The sequence below is a fragment of the Vombatus ursinus genome, unplaced genomic scaffold (assembly GCF_900497805.2).
Source record: "Vombatus ursinus unplaced genomic scaffold, bare-nosed wombat genome assembly UNPS02014818.1, whole genome shotgun sequence".
In the NCBI taxonomy this organism is placed as follows: Eukaryota; Metazoa; Chordata; class Mammalia; order Diprotodontia; family Vombatidae; genus Vombatus; species Vombatus ursinus.
Window position 1 is genome coordinate 2,044,955 of NW_020954596.1, and position 16,091 is coordinate 2,061,045.

Consider the following 16,091-nt stretch of genomic DNA (forward strand, 5'->3'; position numbering starts at 1 on the left):
AGGCAAACAGGGTTAAGTGACTTGCCCAGGATCACATAGCTAGTAAGTGTCTGAGGCTGTATTTGAACTCAGGAAGATGAGTCTTCTTGACTGGCACTCTATTCACTACACACCTAGCTGCTCACTCAGATTTTTCAGACAGCCATTAGAAATCTTTATTGTGATGTTTTGCACGATTTCACATGTATAATTGATATCGTATTGCTTGCCTTTTCAGTGGATGGGGGAAGAGTTGGGAGGAAGACAGAGAATTTGGAACTCAAAATTCAAAAAAGAAAAGAACGTTAAAAATAAATAAATACTAAATATTTTAAAGTAAAATAAAAAAAGAAATCTTTATTGTGTGTGCACTTTCTCTTTTCAATTAAGGAATATGTTGAGAAGAAGAGAAAGTCAGATTGCTCTTATGTCTCATCCCCTAACTATGGAAGAAAGAGAAATGTGTTTTTTCAGTTTCTAGGTAACATTTATTAAATATTTACCATGTGTCAGGAACAGTGCTAAAAAAAAAAAAAGTAAAAAAAACTGTTTAAGAATTACTGGTATGGGGGGCAGCCAGGTGGAGCAGTGGATAGAGCATGGGCCCTGAAGTCAGGAGGACCTGAGTTCAAATGCGGTCTCAGACCAAATACTTAACATTTACTAGCTGTGCGACCCTGGGCAAGTCATTTAACCCTAATTGCCTAAAAAGAAAAAAAGAAAAGAAAAGAAAAGAATTACTGGTATTCACATCTGTATGAAATAGCATCAAGTACCATTGACCCCCTTGCCAATCACCTGACTCCACCTGGTGAACCTGGAACACCTTAGCTTTCTGAGAGTATAAATCAGGCATGGACATTTGATTTTCCCCAACTTTTCTTTTGTCCCTAAATATAACAGAATAGCCTGGGTCAGTACTCCCTTCCTGAAAGAAATGTGAATAAAAATGACTGTAGACTTCTTAAAAGTTGCTCATAGTTCCCCCCACTCCCCACCCCAAGCATATTGGGTGCAGTCTGTATGGTGAGCTGATGAGATGCTCAGCACTGAAGGGAATGGCTACATCCACCAGATCACAGATCCATCGGGCCCTATTTACTATTTCCTCATCTGTAGACCTGTTGTTTCCTCCTAATAGACTGTAAACTCTTTTTGTCTGTATCTCCAGTGCCTGGCACAGTGATTGGTTCATGAGAGGTGCTTAATAAATACCTGATGAATGAAAAACGATAATAAAACAGAAAATAGAATTATGCCCCTAATGTTATCGTGCAATGAGATGTGACCAGTACGAGGAATTTAGAGAAGTATGGGCAGACACTGTATGGGAATTCTTGTGAGAGTATAGAGTGGACTCAGTACACCCCTGTACACTCCCCTGCCATTCAGTCACTACCTACCTTTGAAACCACCTTGGATCTCTGGTTTCTGTAAGACTAAAAGTTGACTCTCAAGGCAGGAGCACCAAGTCTCTGAAGATGATGTCACCCCTCAAAAGTACAAGGGAAGAGGTTTTTTCAGCAGAGATCAAGGAGTCTGCAGTGGGCCGTGCTTACTGCAGGCAGTGCTAGGGCATTGCCCAAGGCAGTTCCTGCAGCAGCGTCAAGGACCTGGGCTGGATGGGGGAGGATGGTGCCGGCAGGGTACAGGGAGGTCCAGAGACCAACACCTGCTGCCCAGTGCCAGTCCCCCTCACCTGCCGAGCATACTTGGCTGAGAGAACTGTCCCTGCAGTTCAGACTAGAGTAATTGGTACTTGTCAATAAATGGGCCCTGGCACCAGGGGCATAGAACTGGTGAAGAGTGAAGTAAATAGAGGCAGGAAAATGATATACACAGTGAAGGAAACAATGAAACTGCAGGCTATGTAATTACAATGAGTAAGCATGGCCCCAGAGAAGAGTTAGGAAAATGCACTTCCTTCCCTTATTTGGAGAAAAGGGGAGGGGTATGTGAAAGACATGGTTGGTGAATTAGCTGGTTTTGCTAAACTGCTTTTTGTCTCTCTTTCTTTTATTCTTTATTAAAAAGCACACTAGCTAGGCAGAGGAAGGATGGGAATATATCTGGAAATGAAATTGGTACCAAAACAAAATATATCAATAATTTTCTTTAATTGTGCCCTTGCCTTATGGGTGGTTCTGGATAGTGGTAAGGTAATAGTAGGTAATAGAGTTAAATTCATTCAAAGTTAAGCATGACCTAGAGAATAGTCTCTACATAATGCCCTCTTTCCCATTTTAACATCGAGCATTTTCAAAATAGTTTTTTTTTGATTGAGAAGGTGGTGGCAGAGAATTGGTACAAAATGCTTTCATTGGTAGGCTAATAGCTTTTAATTCCCACCCCCCTGAAGGGGGCAGAAAACACAGAGAACCAAAGAGATAGGATTTAGGTAAGTTCACCTGGCAGCTGCCTACCATGACTCAGATCATGGGCTGCTCCATGGGGACCCTGAGGCTGGCAATCAGAATCCTTTTCTGGTTTTCAGGTGCAGTTTAGACAAAATGAGAATATCATGCTGTCAATGTCTTTCAAATTCAGTGCCCTGAGGTAAAACTCTGGTTGACCAACCATAGTTATGCCTCTGCCCATATACTCTTTTCCTCTGCCAGCTGAATCATCAACAAGACAGATGTCCTGCTAGATGGCACAGTGGGTAAAGTTCCAGCCTTGAAGTCAGGAGGACCCGAGTTCAAATTCGGCCTCAGACACTTGACACTTACTAGCTGTGTGACCCTAGGCAAGTCGCTTAACCCCGATTGTCTCACCAAAAAAAAAAAAAATACCTGTAAAACACTACATAACATACACACACACAAATAATGGCTTTGGTTGGGTCTACATTTATGGGGTAAAGTGAAAAAAATAAGCATTTAGCACCTACTGAATGCCAGGCACTTTGAAAATATTATGTCATTTGATTCTCAAATCACCCTGTGAGGTGGGTACTGTTTTTATCTCCATTTTAACAGTAGAGAAAACTGAGGCATACAGAGGTTTAAGTGACTTGTCCAGTGTCTGAGGTCAGAATTGAACTCAGGTCTTCTTGACTCCAAGTGTCACCTAGCTGGTTCGACAAAAAAAATAAATAAATAAATAAAGTCTCTGTGCCTCAGATCCAATTCTTCAGAATTTGAGGATAAAAAGCTGTCTTCACTCATGGCGTTCACCTAACAGTTCTTCAAACTGTCCACTCCACCCAACCTATACCTGTAATCACATGTCACTTTTCTGCAGTGTTCCTAAGCAGCTCTGGGATGATTCATTTTCTCATAAAACCTGCCAATTGAATTATAATGAATTGTCTTCCATGTAAGACTAAGAGAAATAATTAAAGATATATCTGATGAATTCAGAACCATTCATTTATCCATTCATTCAACGTTCAGTTAAATATTAGTTATAAAGAAGTAGCATATTTATTACAATTTAGCTTGAAGGCTAATCTTATGAATTTTCATTTTAGTGCTTTTGATACTGAATCCCACAGGTGAAATTCTTAGGTGATCATAATAGCTGACATTTATATATTTTAAGATTTCCAAAGTGCTTTACAGATATTATATAATTTAAATTTCACAACTCAGTGAGAATATCTTTGGTATTATTATTACCCCCATTTTACAAATGAGGAGACTGAATCTCTGTAATGTAATACATTAGTACCAGTCTGGACTTGCGCTTTTGGGTTTTTTTTGTCTAAGTTCCTGACCTTATATTTATCATTATTACAGTGTGAGCCAAAAATCTTAGTTTAGGTTTAAACTATTAAAGTTATAATAAGCTTTAAACTACACTAAGACCTTTGGAACACCCTATTTATCTCATCATATTAAATAATTTGCCATTCTAGTCCATTGAAATATTTTTGGATCCTGTCTCTGACATCCAATACACATGTTAGCTATTACTCTCCACTTTGTTTCATTTACAAATTTGATAAACATGCCATCTATGACTTAATCTAAATCAACGATAAAAATACTAAAAATGACACAGGGCCAGAGACATATACCCATAGCATTCCACTAGAAATGCTCCCTCTAGGATGAAATAAATCCATTAATGGTTGCTTTTTGTGTCAGTCATTCATCCAGACTTGAAGCTACCTAAGTGTTCTGTCATCTAGCCCACATTGCCATCTTGTCCCATCAGGATATTGTGAGATGCTTTGTCATATGCTTTGCCAGGTATATTGTGTTTATGGCATTGCCCTGATCCATGGATCTACTGACTCTGTCAAAAAAGGAAGTGAAATTAGTGTGACATAATTTGTTCTTGATGAGTCTTAGTAATTGACGCTTCCCTTTCCAAAAGCCCAGAAACCATCCCTTTGATAACACATCTAGATATCCACAAGTGCACCCGTCCCTTCCTGGTTTGGAAAATACAGACATTTACCTATCTCTAGTTCCCAGGCTGTGAACTCCCAGAGGGCAGGACCTGGGTTCACTCCTCTTGCCTCCTCTCCAAGCATGGTCTGCTCTTCCTGTTCTGTCTGCTACAGACCACAGAGCTGGGCACACAAGAAACTGAACGAAGATTTATAAGGCAATTCATTAAAACCTCATAGCTTTTAGAAAACTCTTCAAATAGAATTCTTTGACTGGTCATGTATGTTAGAGAATAAGCCAAGACACCAGTCCATTGTAAAGGGAACTTTGTGAGCAGCTATGGAAGGATAAGAAGGTAAGAGCTTTTACCTAAAACCTTGAATCCCTCATGTGTGAGGACACTTCAAAGAAGCCATCATTTCTTGTGAAGCCCTAAAGAATGGCACTTCTGTGGAGATAGAGCATTAGTTGATTAAACTGCAACTCAATTATGAATGTTTTAGCTCCAACATGGGGATACTTCAACTGATAAAGTCATTTATTTTTTCCTTTGTTGGTTGGCAAGAAATTATAGTCAGGATTAAGCAAACAGCATTAGTTTTAATAGCTCCTGGATGACAGGCCTTTCACAATAATCTTTTACAAACATCAGGGATGGGCTAGGCTGGTTTGGAGAAAATTGTGCACTTAATGCAAGGATATAAAAGGGAACAGGGGATTAACAAAAAAAATTTTGAGATGAACATTAAGGTCCAAGCAAAACCAGACATGGAAAAGAATTTCAAATTTTTCAGCAGCCCTAGACTCCAACTTGATTTAAGATCAGAACAATCATATGTATAATTCAAGGCAAAAAGATAGTTGTGCTTAAATTCCCTTAGTGTTGTGCCTGGCCCATTCCCACTGTGTCAACGCTATGGCCAAAGGGTTGTGTAGGGGATGACCTATTTCCTAGCCATCTAGTACCCTGGAGAAAATCGACTCCATGTTCCAGGTATCCATTAATTTATGAGGAACTCCAGAATACACTAAAAGAAATGAGGATGGCTAAAAGCAAAAGCGATGAGTGAAAAGAGGGAAGCACAGAGAGGCAGACTGAAGCTTAACGTAAGGAACAATTTCCTTACTGTGGGAGCTGTCCAAAAAGTGGAAGGGCATGCCTTGAGAGGTATTGAGCTCCCCATCACTGAGGGCTTTCAAGTACAGTCTGGATAACTACTTGTCAGGGATGTTGTGGTGGAGATTCCTATTTGGGTAGAGCTTGGACTAGATGACCTCTGAGGTAATTTCTAATTCTAAGATTCTGTGACCTTTCCTGGTCAGTGGATCTCAAAAACTAATCACATCCCAACGGAGGCCATTTTCAGCAGTGTTTGGATGCTGGCATCCTGGTTTATTTCTCTCCTATTATTCTTTATTATTTATCTCAGTTTTTTTTTTTAGATGACTACCATTTTTTCCCATGAAAAATGAACCAGCTTTTGCTTACAGTTCAGTGAATTCTAATCAATTTTTTTTAAATGACAAAGCCACTTCCTGATTGAACTTCTGAAAGAAGATGTGCTCTGAAGGTTGTTGAGGAAAACGAATCTGATTTGGGAACCTAGAGGCAAGACAGAGTCTGACCCTCTGTCCAGTGGCTTTGAGTTAGCCCAATCTCCTGGAAGTGGCATGGCTCAAGGGAAGCAGAGGATTCTGAACACATGAATGGATGGACAGAGGGAAGGCCTCAATGGGTGAGCCCATGAAGGGCAAACTCCTGCGAAGAATGGGAACCATCCAGGAAAAGACAGGAGCTGGGGAGCTGGGAGGAGCTGGCAGGGGCAACAGGCTAGAAGACACAAAAGCATTCCTGACACCTCGTGCTAAAAGGACATGGTCTAGTAGATTATTTAGGCAGCCAGAAGAAGATGAATGAGAGCTGACATTTATATAGTTGCTTTGAGATCTACAAAATGTTTTCTTTTCTTTTATTTGATCTTTATAACAGCCTTATGAAGCTTATAGCCACAGAATCTGTAACAGTGCCTTGTACACAACAGGCACTTAATAAATATTGAATGGAATTTTACAAATGAGGAAATGGAAGCTCAGAGAGGTTAAGTGACTTGCCTAGGGTCACACAGCTAGTAAGCATCAGAAGCAGAATTCAAACCCAGGTCAGACTCCAAGGCCAGAAATCTTTCAACGGCATAATGCCTCTTGGCAGAAAGCTCCTTTGTAATTGTGCTCATAATGATCTTAAATCAAGAAGCAATTGCTGGTTTTTACCCTATAGAGCATGGTACTATAAAACAGTTGATCTTTGTTGTTTTTTGTGATATATAGTTATCTATATATACATGTGTATTTTATATTCCTGTTATCATGCTTCACTATTACCAGGGGTGTATGTATCAGAAAATTCTGAAATGAATCATTATACAATAATAATACCTGTAACTCTGTACATTTTAAACATTATTTGAATAAAAGTAAAATATCTGTTCCCTGTGCATAATTGCCAATGTTATTCCCAAACCTTAGGCCCTTTCCCTTTTGGCTCCATCATTCTGAAAGTTAGAAGCAAGGCCCAGAGTGGGAAGAGTAAGGAGAAAGTTCTCCCTACTGCTCACTTTAGAGGTGGGGTAGGGAGTGGGGCAGGATGGGACACAAAGTCCCAGACATTAATACATTAAGGTAGAGACTGTTAATTTTCTTAAAAGAATATAAGGTAGCTAAACCTGACAGAAGAAAAGTCAGGTTGCATGGGTAGATGCAGTAACTGGGTATCCAAGCCTTATTCTTGGTATCCATCCCATGAATTTCAAGTCTGCCATCTTCCTCATCTACTTGGCAAATACCAAGCTGAAAATCCCCCCAGCCATAAAACCTGGAGATCACATCCCAGGGAAAGCCCCCATGGAAGATGGCTAGGTGTACATGCTACAGTCCCAGAAATCACCACAGAATCTGATGTCTGCCAAAGGTCACTCAGAGCAGCAGATGTCATGCTTCAGCCATTCCATACATTTCTGTATGAACAGTTCCATTAAGGGTTAGTGGTCCAGGCTGTGGGAGAATCATAAGACCCAGCATCTTTCCAAATCTCCAGAGAGGCGTTAGCAAGTCTTGTCCAAGAAGTGGAGCAAGAGAGAACACACAAGTGTATGTGTGTGTGTGTGTGTGTGTGTGTGGTGGTGGTGGTGGTGGTGGTGGTTGGGGAGGAGATGAGTTGTATCTCAAGCAGCTGTAATAACCTAGATTTAAGGTCTTCTCCCAGCTGGTCCCCAGGCAGCCACAACCAGCTAGACAGACAACTGAATGGGACGTCTGACCTTTCTGAGATGATCTGACCACAAAAGACATAAGTCAGCACACTTCCTATGCAAGTCTGGCCATCCTGACGCCTGAGTTGAAGTAACTGATCAGTACCTCAGGGACTGACCTGCTAGGTGACCTACTTGTTTAAGTCTGTCTGGCTTGTGTGCATGGATGCACATGTTTATAGAAGTATGAAATAGCACAAAGAAAGAAATCTTAAGGAATCTTAACAGCTGCATGTGACTTTGGGCAAGCTCTCTAGGCCTCAGTTTCCTTATCTGTAAAATGAGGGGATTTGACTAGATCAGCTCAAACATCCCTTCCAGCTTTAAATCCTATGATCCTAAGATCTCTAGGAGGAGTACTCACTTTAGGCAGAAATTTTAAATCCACATTCCCAGAGATACTGGTTTGTTTTTGGAGAATATGAACTGTATGAGGGGCCCATGGATTTAAGGTGAGGGCCATTCAAACCCGTTTCCTGTTGCTGATTCCTTCTTGGGTCCCTTTCCCTTCCTCCTTTCGTTCTTTCCATTCTTCTTTCCTTCTTCCCTCCTTCCCTCCTTCCTCCTGTTCTTCCTTCCATCCTTCCTTCTTTCTTTCCTTTCTTCCCTCTCCCTCCACCAATGCTTCCATAGGATGGTGAGGTGCCCCTCCCTTCCTCCTCCCTCCATCTTCAGCCTCTACCCTCTCTCACCCTGCCTGTTTTGGTGGAACTCTCAGGATGGACTGGCCCAATCACACAGAAGCCCATTCTGCCTGAGAATGCCGGCAGTGGGCTGTAGGCTGTTTGCAGTGGCTCTGCCGATGTAATCCAACAAGATCAGCCCAAGCCTCCCCTCAGAACAACAAACAGACTGAATAAATAGCACAGGAGTCAGGCTGGGCTGCGGCAGAAGCAGGTTGCTCTGATGCCCAGGGGCCTCAGCTTATTCCTTCATACAACAGTCCTGGCCTAGGAGAGAGGCCGCAATGCCTATGCAAACAACATGCAGAGCTGAGACAACTCGGAAACTACAGACTTCAGAAAGGAACAGCCCACCAATGAGTATTTATTAATTATGTGCCAGGTGCTGTGCTAGCTATAGAAGATACAAAAACCAAAATGAAACAGGCCTGCCCTCAAGAAGCTTACATTCTAACACAGCTACTAAGGGAGAAAAGGTTTCCTTGACTTGGGTTGCCAGGATACACTTGCCACGTGGGCCTGAGTCCACTTGATTCAATTCCGCATAACAAACATGGACCTAGTAGCTTCAAGGCACTGGAGTTGCTGTTCAGCAGGCTCCCTGCTGGAACATCGCCCCTGGCACATATGTGGATCTGGAAGAAGACAATGGAGCTACGCAAAGCTCCATGGGATTCTTTGGCTCTAGCTGAGAACAACCCAAGAGCTTTATTCTGTCTGCCTCCCTCCTGAAAGGGAGCATGGTCAGGCACGTCCTTTGTGTCTTGACTGTTCAAAACGCCTGCACACAATTGTCCTCCTTTTAAAAATGTTTTATTTATGCCTTTTGTTTTCTTATCACAGTTGTTTCTTACCATTCCCTCTCCCCCCTCCCCTCATGAATCTTTCCTTGCAACAGTTATGGAAAAAGAAACATTACACATCCATAGTTCCCACTTCTCTACTGGAAGGAGAAAGAACACCAGTCTTTTTATATAAACCTCACACAAGTCATTCATTCATTCATTCATTTATTCAATAACCATGTATGAAATGCCTACTATGCATCAGGCACTCTACTAGGTAGTGGGGATGCAAAGATAAAATCTAAACCACATGCTCAAAAAAAACTCAGACATTCTACTGGGGGGAGATAACTAATACTTGTTCATTCATTTCTGATTCTTTGTGACCCAATCTGGGGTTTTCTTGGCAAATATACTGTAGCGGTTTGTTATTTCCTTCTCCAGCTCATTTTATAGTTGAGGAAACTGAGGCAAACAGGGTTAAGCAACTTGCCCAGGATCACACAGCTAGTAAGTATTGGAGGCTGGATTTGAACTCAGGTCCTCCTGACTCCAAGCCTGGTAAGCTATCCACTGTGCCACTCAGCTGCCCACAAACGACAAGTACAAGGATAGATCAAGAAGAGAAAGGGTTGTCTTGATTGGTGGAGGGAATTTCCTTATTCAGAGATTTCCCTGTGCTAAAAAAAAATCATGAGTTCAATCCTATCCCTGTATATTAAATAAAAGGTGGATTTCTGTTTGTTTGCTTTGCAGGACAGAGGTGGAGCACTAGGGGCACGCACTAGCAACTACACTCTATAAAATAAACAGGGCATACATCTTTCTGATGGGGCTCTGTGAAACAACAGAAAGAGCTCTGGCTTTGAAGTGGGAGGATCTGTGTTCAAATCACCCCTCTGATGCTTACTACCTGCATGATCTTGGGCAATTCACTGATTGAACCTCCCTGGGCCTCAGTTTCCCCATCTATAAAATGAGGGGTCCTTTCTCGCTATGGCTCCTATGACCTCATTTGACAGAAACAGAGGCCCAGACTTGCCCAGGGTCACACAGCTGAAAGGAACCTCAGACATCCATCCCCCTTGCTTGAAGTATGAATCCTCACATCAGCCTTTCCAACAAATGGACTTTCACTCCTAATTGAAGACTTCTTAGTGAGAGGGACTAGAATCTTGGAGCCTGATCCATTGCCCATTGCAGCGTCCCCCTCCATCTCAGTCAATGCACAAGGTGACGCCCGCATCAGATCCACCTTCTATCCTAACCTTCTTCCTTAAACCTCAAAGAGCATTTGGTTTACACCTCTCTTATATAATATTACAGTTATGTTTGTGTCTTACCCCTTTTTATTCCTGTAGTGCAAATTCCATGGAGTCAGAGACTTTGTACACTCCTTCCCCCAAGCCTTTGCATACAAGAAGCACTTAAAACATGCTTGTTAAATGAAATACTTGTTTAATTCCTCTCAGTTGGCTTAGCAGAGATGGCTGCCCCTGGTGGGAGCAGAGGTTGGAGTGGTGCCCATACCAGAGGCCAACTCACAGCTATGATTTTTTCAGAGATCTCTGACCTGTGCACTCAGATTTCCTTGGCAACAGTTCTCCTGAAGGATTGATGAATTAATGGATCATTGACAGACTAATGAACCGAGAAGAAGAAAATACTGGAAGGGACAGGTGCTCTGTTAGGGAACGTTTGGTTTTTGGTGGGATTTTTTGTTTGATTTTTGGTAATAGTTCTCCCTCCTGTTCATTTGGTAGTACATACAGACCAGAAGGGCAGATGACTTTATAAGGGGCACAGTGGAGACCCTCATTCTCTTGAAGCAAAGAGCTGAGCTTTCCCAGCCTCTCCCTTTCCACAGGGTGTGGGTGTGCACGACACACCAAGGCAATCCCAACATCAGCAATTGTCCCAATGCAGGGTATTGACCGCAGAACGTCAGAGCTGGAAAGGACCTTAGAGATAGACCAGATGATCTCACTCCCCGTTTTACAGATAGAGAAACTTTAAGTCCAGAGAAGAAAAAAAAGATTCATCCAAGATCACACAGCAACTCAAGAATAGACCAGTGTTTGAATTCATGTCCCAGAAACAAGGCAGACAATACCTGGTGTCCCACAGCAGCACCAACTCAAAACTTTCCTGGGGAGGGATCCTGAAAGGTGCTGTCTAAGCAACTCATTGGAATTTGCTTGCTGGCATCATCCATTGGGTAGCCTCATTTCTGCTCCCTCCCCACACACATCCCTGCCCCAAATAATTTTGTATTTACTTTGTGTGTGTGTGTGTATACACATATATGTGTGTATATTTACATATGTATGTGTACTGTATTTATTTATCAGTGTATAAATTGTATCTTGATGGTACAAAGTGAGTTTCTTGAGGGCAGCAACTGTTTCATTTTGGTCTTTTCATCCCCTACACTTAGCACAGTTCATAGTATACAATAGGAGCTTAATAAATGCCTTTGATGATTGATTGGCATTAAAGCATGTACCTGGAATATATGTGAACATATACAGAATGGACACTGCCTTCTTGGGACTTCCAGAGAGAAGGGTTCCTTTGTGACAATTTGAAGAAACAGCCTTGATGCTGGGACACAAAATGAAAAAAAAAAATTGGACAACTGCCCTGTTCATCTCCACAGTGTAGAAATCAAAATCAGATGTTTCAAAACCTCCAAATGAAGCCACAATTATGTATCATTTGAATGACAAGTGTAATGTCTGAGCTTCATTAGGACAGATGCTTGACCATACCAGATTTAAACCAAAAGGATGAAGTCTAACTTGATGTTTGTAAGTCATGCCCCCTCTTTGGGCCTCAGTTTCCTCATCTGTAAAATTAGGAAGTTGGATTAGATGTTCTCTAAAGCTTTTTCTAGTTCTGACATTCTATGATCCTAAGTCCTCATAATTAGCCTGAAATCTCCATGTCCTTGGGCCTGGGGAAATTTCTAGAGGAGGGAGGTCCTGATATAAGGTTGGAAATCTCCTGACTTAATTTAAGTAGATGAGAAATGCCACTATTCACAACGAACCAAATCATCTCTGAAGTCTGTGGAGAAACACTGGTCCTGTCAGTCTGCTTCAGGCCTTTCACCAAGAGAGGAAGTCTGCAGAGCCCTAGGGCAGGCAAAGAGAACCAAGTGCTGGAAGGAGAATACTGCAGATCAATGCCAATCACTGGGCAATCCCTGGGGCATGTGGAGTCTGGCACCCATCTGGAGCTGATCCACAGCAAATGTTGAGCTATGGCATGAAATGATGATTCCAGCCCATTTCAGGCACTAATTTAGAGGTGTGCAGCCTCTTGCCCCACTCTTCTCAAATCACACCACAGATGCCCTCGGCAAGTAGTCTAAGTACCATCCTTCAGGGCCAACCCCAGCCCCTTAGACCTAGAAAGTGCCTACATCAGAACAGAAGAGGATCTTAAAAGATGACAGCCTACACTTAATATTATACTAAGGTCTTTTATATCCCATAACTCTGCATTGTACATTTTCCCCAACTCTAAAATGGGGATAATACCCTATCTGCCTCCCAGGGTTGTTGTGAGGATCAAATGAGGTAATACATGCAAAGCTCTTAGCACAGTGCCTGGCATATTGGAGATGCTAGATAAATGCTAGCTATTATTACTGTTAGGGCAGCTAGGTGGCACAGTGGATAGGGCATCAGGAATACTCCTCTTCCTGAGTTCAAATCTAGCCTCAGACACTTACTACATGACCCTGGGAGAGTCACTTAACCCTGTTTGCCTCGGTTTCATCCTCTGTTAAATGAGCTGCAGAAGGAAATGGTGAACCACTCCAGTACCTCTGCCAAGAAAAGTCCAAATGGGGTCACAAAGAGTCAGAAACAACTGAAAAATGACTCAACAACATTATTGTTGTTATAGTGGTAGATTCTGGAAGAGTTATTATCCCCATTTTACAGATGATAAGTCACTCAGTGACTTTTTCAAGATCACATAATGTGGTAGATTTGAATTTGGAACTCAGTCTCTTCACTCCAAGTTGATTTCTCTTTAGCCTAATCCCCTCATTTTACAGATTTGGTTGGGGAAAGTGCCAGCAGCACTGCTCCCCCCCCCCCCCCACCACATGATTCTTCCTAATCTTCATAATCCATACCCTCACTTCTATCTATGCAAAATTCTAGGAGATAAGGACTGGGCTTTTTTGGGGGGGGAGAAGGAGAAAGGCTGTTCAGAGAGGAAAATGGGGAAGGTGGGGTGGCTGTAAGCATCCTTGAATATTCTGAATTCATAGAGGCTTGCCTGGGTTTGGGAGCAAGGAATGGGGAAGACTTATCAGAATCCTCCTAGAACAGGATTCTATCAAAGCCCAGTAGTCAAACCTAGGCCATCTCTCCCTTGCTCCCAAGGGTTCTCTACATCTAGAGCTGGCCCAGGTTTGAAGTAGGTACCTTGACTAGAGTGGGTACCAGAATATTTCTACTTGACTAGAGTGGGTACCAGGGTATTTCTATTGGGATGGACTTGAGTAGAGGAGAAGAGTCAGAGTTTGAGGTTGGGGAAGGAGCAGGGCTGAGTCAGCCTTGTTACAGGCACCTATCTCCTTAGTACCCCCGGCCCTCCCTCTGACTGAAGAGGGTGAACGGTGGACAGAAGAGAACCCTTCCTAGAGCCCCTGTTTAAGGAAGAGACCTGGGGCAGACAATTCTTCATTTCCCACCTGGCTTCAGGACTTCATCATGCCCTGGCCCCTGGCAACCTTTCTCCCCTCCTCCTCCCTTCTTTTCAGCTTCTTTTTACATGGTGCTTTCTCTCATTGGATCACGACCTCCTTGAAGTCAGGGACTGTCTTTTGTCTTTCTTTGTATCCTCAGAGCTTAGTATAGTGTCTGGCACGTAGTGAGTGATTAATAAATGCTTAATGACTGGCTGACTGATTGCAGTCCTGGTTTCTCGTACCCATGACCTGATACTTGAACTTCACTGTCCAAGCTCAGAGGTGAAGCAAACCAGAAGAGCGACCACTCAGCCTTCAGTCACTTGTTAACAGAGTATCCTCCAGAAGCCATTTGAAGGTCAAGGTATTTAAAGTCAAAGCACCTGGCTTCAAATCCAGGCTTTGCTATTTACTCTTTGTGCTCCTGCTGCTAGTCAATTGCCCTCTCTGGGCCTGTTTCCTCCCTGGTAAATCAATGCAGTTATACTCAATGGTCTCTCCCATCTCTTTCAGCTCTAAATCCTAATCTATGGGAAGAAAAAGAAAACATCCCAGAAAGGGGAGCAAGTCCCTCCCATACTTCTCTGGGCCTCCTGCCTGGGCGATCTAGTGCTGCACTGAACATTTTAGGAATGGCTCAAAATCAGGGCATTCACTATGGGGGTGGATGAACTGTTCTGCTAGCTTGTAACTGTGTGTCCTAGGCCCTTGCTGGGGGGTGTCAGGTGAGGTTAACTGTTGGAAAAGGGAATAGACTGTAAGGGATGATGGTTATGGTGTATATACTGGGGACCATTAAGAAGAGGTTTGTGGCCAGCTAGGTGGTGCAGTGGATACAGCACTGACCCTGGATTCAGGAGGACCTGAGTTCAAATCCAGCCTCAGACACATAACACTTACTAGCTGTGTGACCCTGGGCAAATCACTTAACCCCATTGCCTAGCCAAAAAAAGAAGAAGAGATTTTGGGCTCACTGAGATAATACATTCACAAGGACCCCCCTCCAATATTATCACATATTAATATATAAAATAATGTCAAAACTTACCACCAAAATAAAGAAAAGTTAAAAATGAGACAATTCTCTTTTTCCATTACAAGGAAGTTTGGGGGGTTTTTTCTCTTTAAAGGCAAAAATGGAACTTTGAGGTCCAGAGGCAGCTGGCCTTTTGTCATTATGTTAATCTGCTTGTGTTAGGAACTGGGAGGAGAGGGGGAGTTTTGTTTCAAGGGCCATTGTCTTGCCTTTTCTTGAGTCACTAAGCCCTGGGAAGCAATTCAGCTCTCGCTTTCACAAAATCCTTCAGGGGTTTGCTCGAAAAGGGGGAGAGAGGAGCAAACACCATGGGAACCAGAGATACCACTGGATCACAGAGCCTGGGATACAATTCATCTTCAGAAAATCCTTCTGGGATTTGTAAGGAAAGGGTGGGATTGAGAGAGCATACCCCATGGGAATTGGAGATGCTACCAGCCCACAACTGATGATGACCCAAACCATTCTCCTTCTGGGAAGAATGTATGCACCCAGCTAATTGATCTTTCTAGAGGGCTATAATAACCAGATCATAGATAATCTTGTGCTTCCCCAGATGTAGCTAGAGCCTAACGTCTGGGCCCTATAGGCCCACTCCTCTCAGCTCTTTCTCTCCTAAACAATTAGAGCACTTGTCAGTGTTTAGTCTGGCAGTTAGAACCTTACCCAGCCTTCCTCAGTCCCAGATCAACCCTTCCACCCCACCCCCAAACCTGGGAAAGGGGTTGCTCCTCAGCATCCATAGACTTGGCTGTCTGTTGATCTCACCACCTCCCCCAATTCATATATGCTTTCAAACACACACTCATATACTCACTTTCTTACTGTCCTACTCCCACCCTCTCCCACTGCATAGATATTGATAAAAGGGAAGCCAAGAGACCCAAGGACATGCTCCATCGCTGTCTCTTCCTTATTGTATTGTAATCAGAGAGTATCTGTCTTCCCATCATCTCTGTACAGGTCAATGAAGGCTTTTGTGTCAATATTTATTCCAAATATGGGGCAGGCTCAGCTGGATTGAAATGAGGGACTATAGTCATAAGTATAAATTTTCATAGGCAGGTATCAGTGGGAGTGTCTGTCAATGCAGTGTGACAAATAGCATGAGAAGGTTGGTATGAGTGTGCCAGCACACAGTAGCAAAACAACATGGAAGTAATTCTGAGTGTGCTGGTGGTATAACAAAAGATGAAAGGGTATGAATATTTGTGCCAATACATCATAATCAAAAAGCTCTATGTCAGAG

General features: G+C 42.7%; 1 protein-coding gene across 1 annotated transcript in view; it reads right to left on the reverse strand.

Annotated features, from left to right (window-relative positions):
* CPLX1 (complexin 1) overlaps positions 1-16,091 on the reverse strand; it is a 100,661-nt gene that overhangs the window by 84,403 nt on the left and 167 nt on the right. The window lies entirely within an intron of this gene.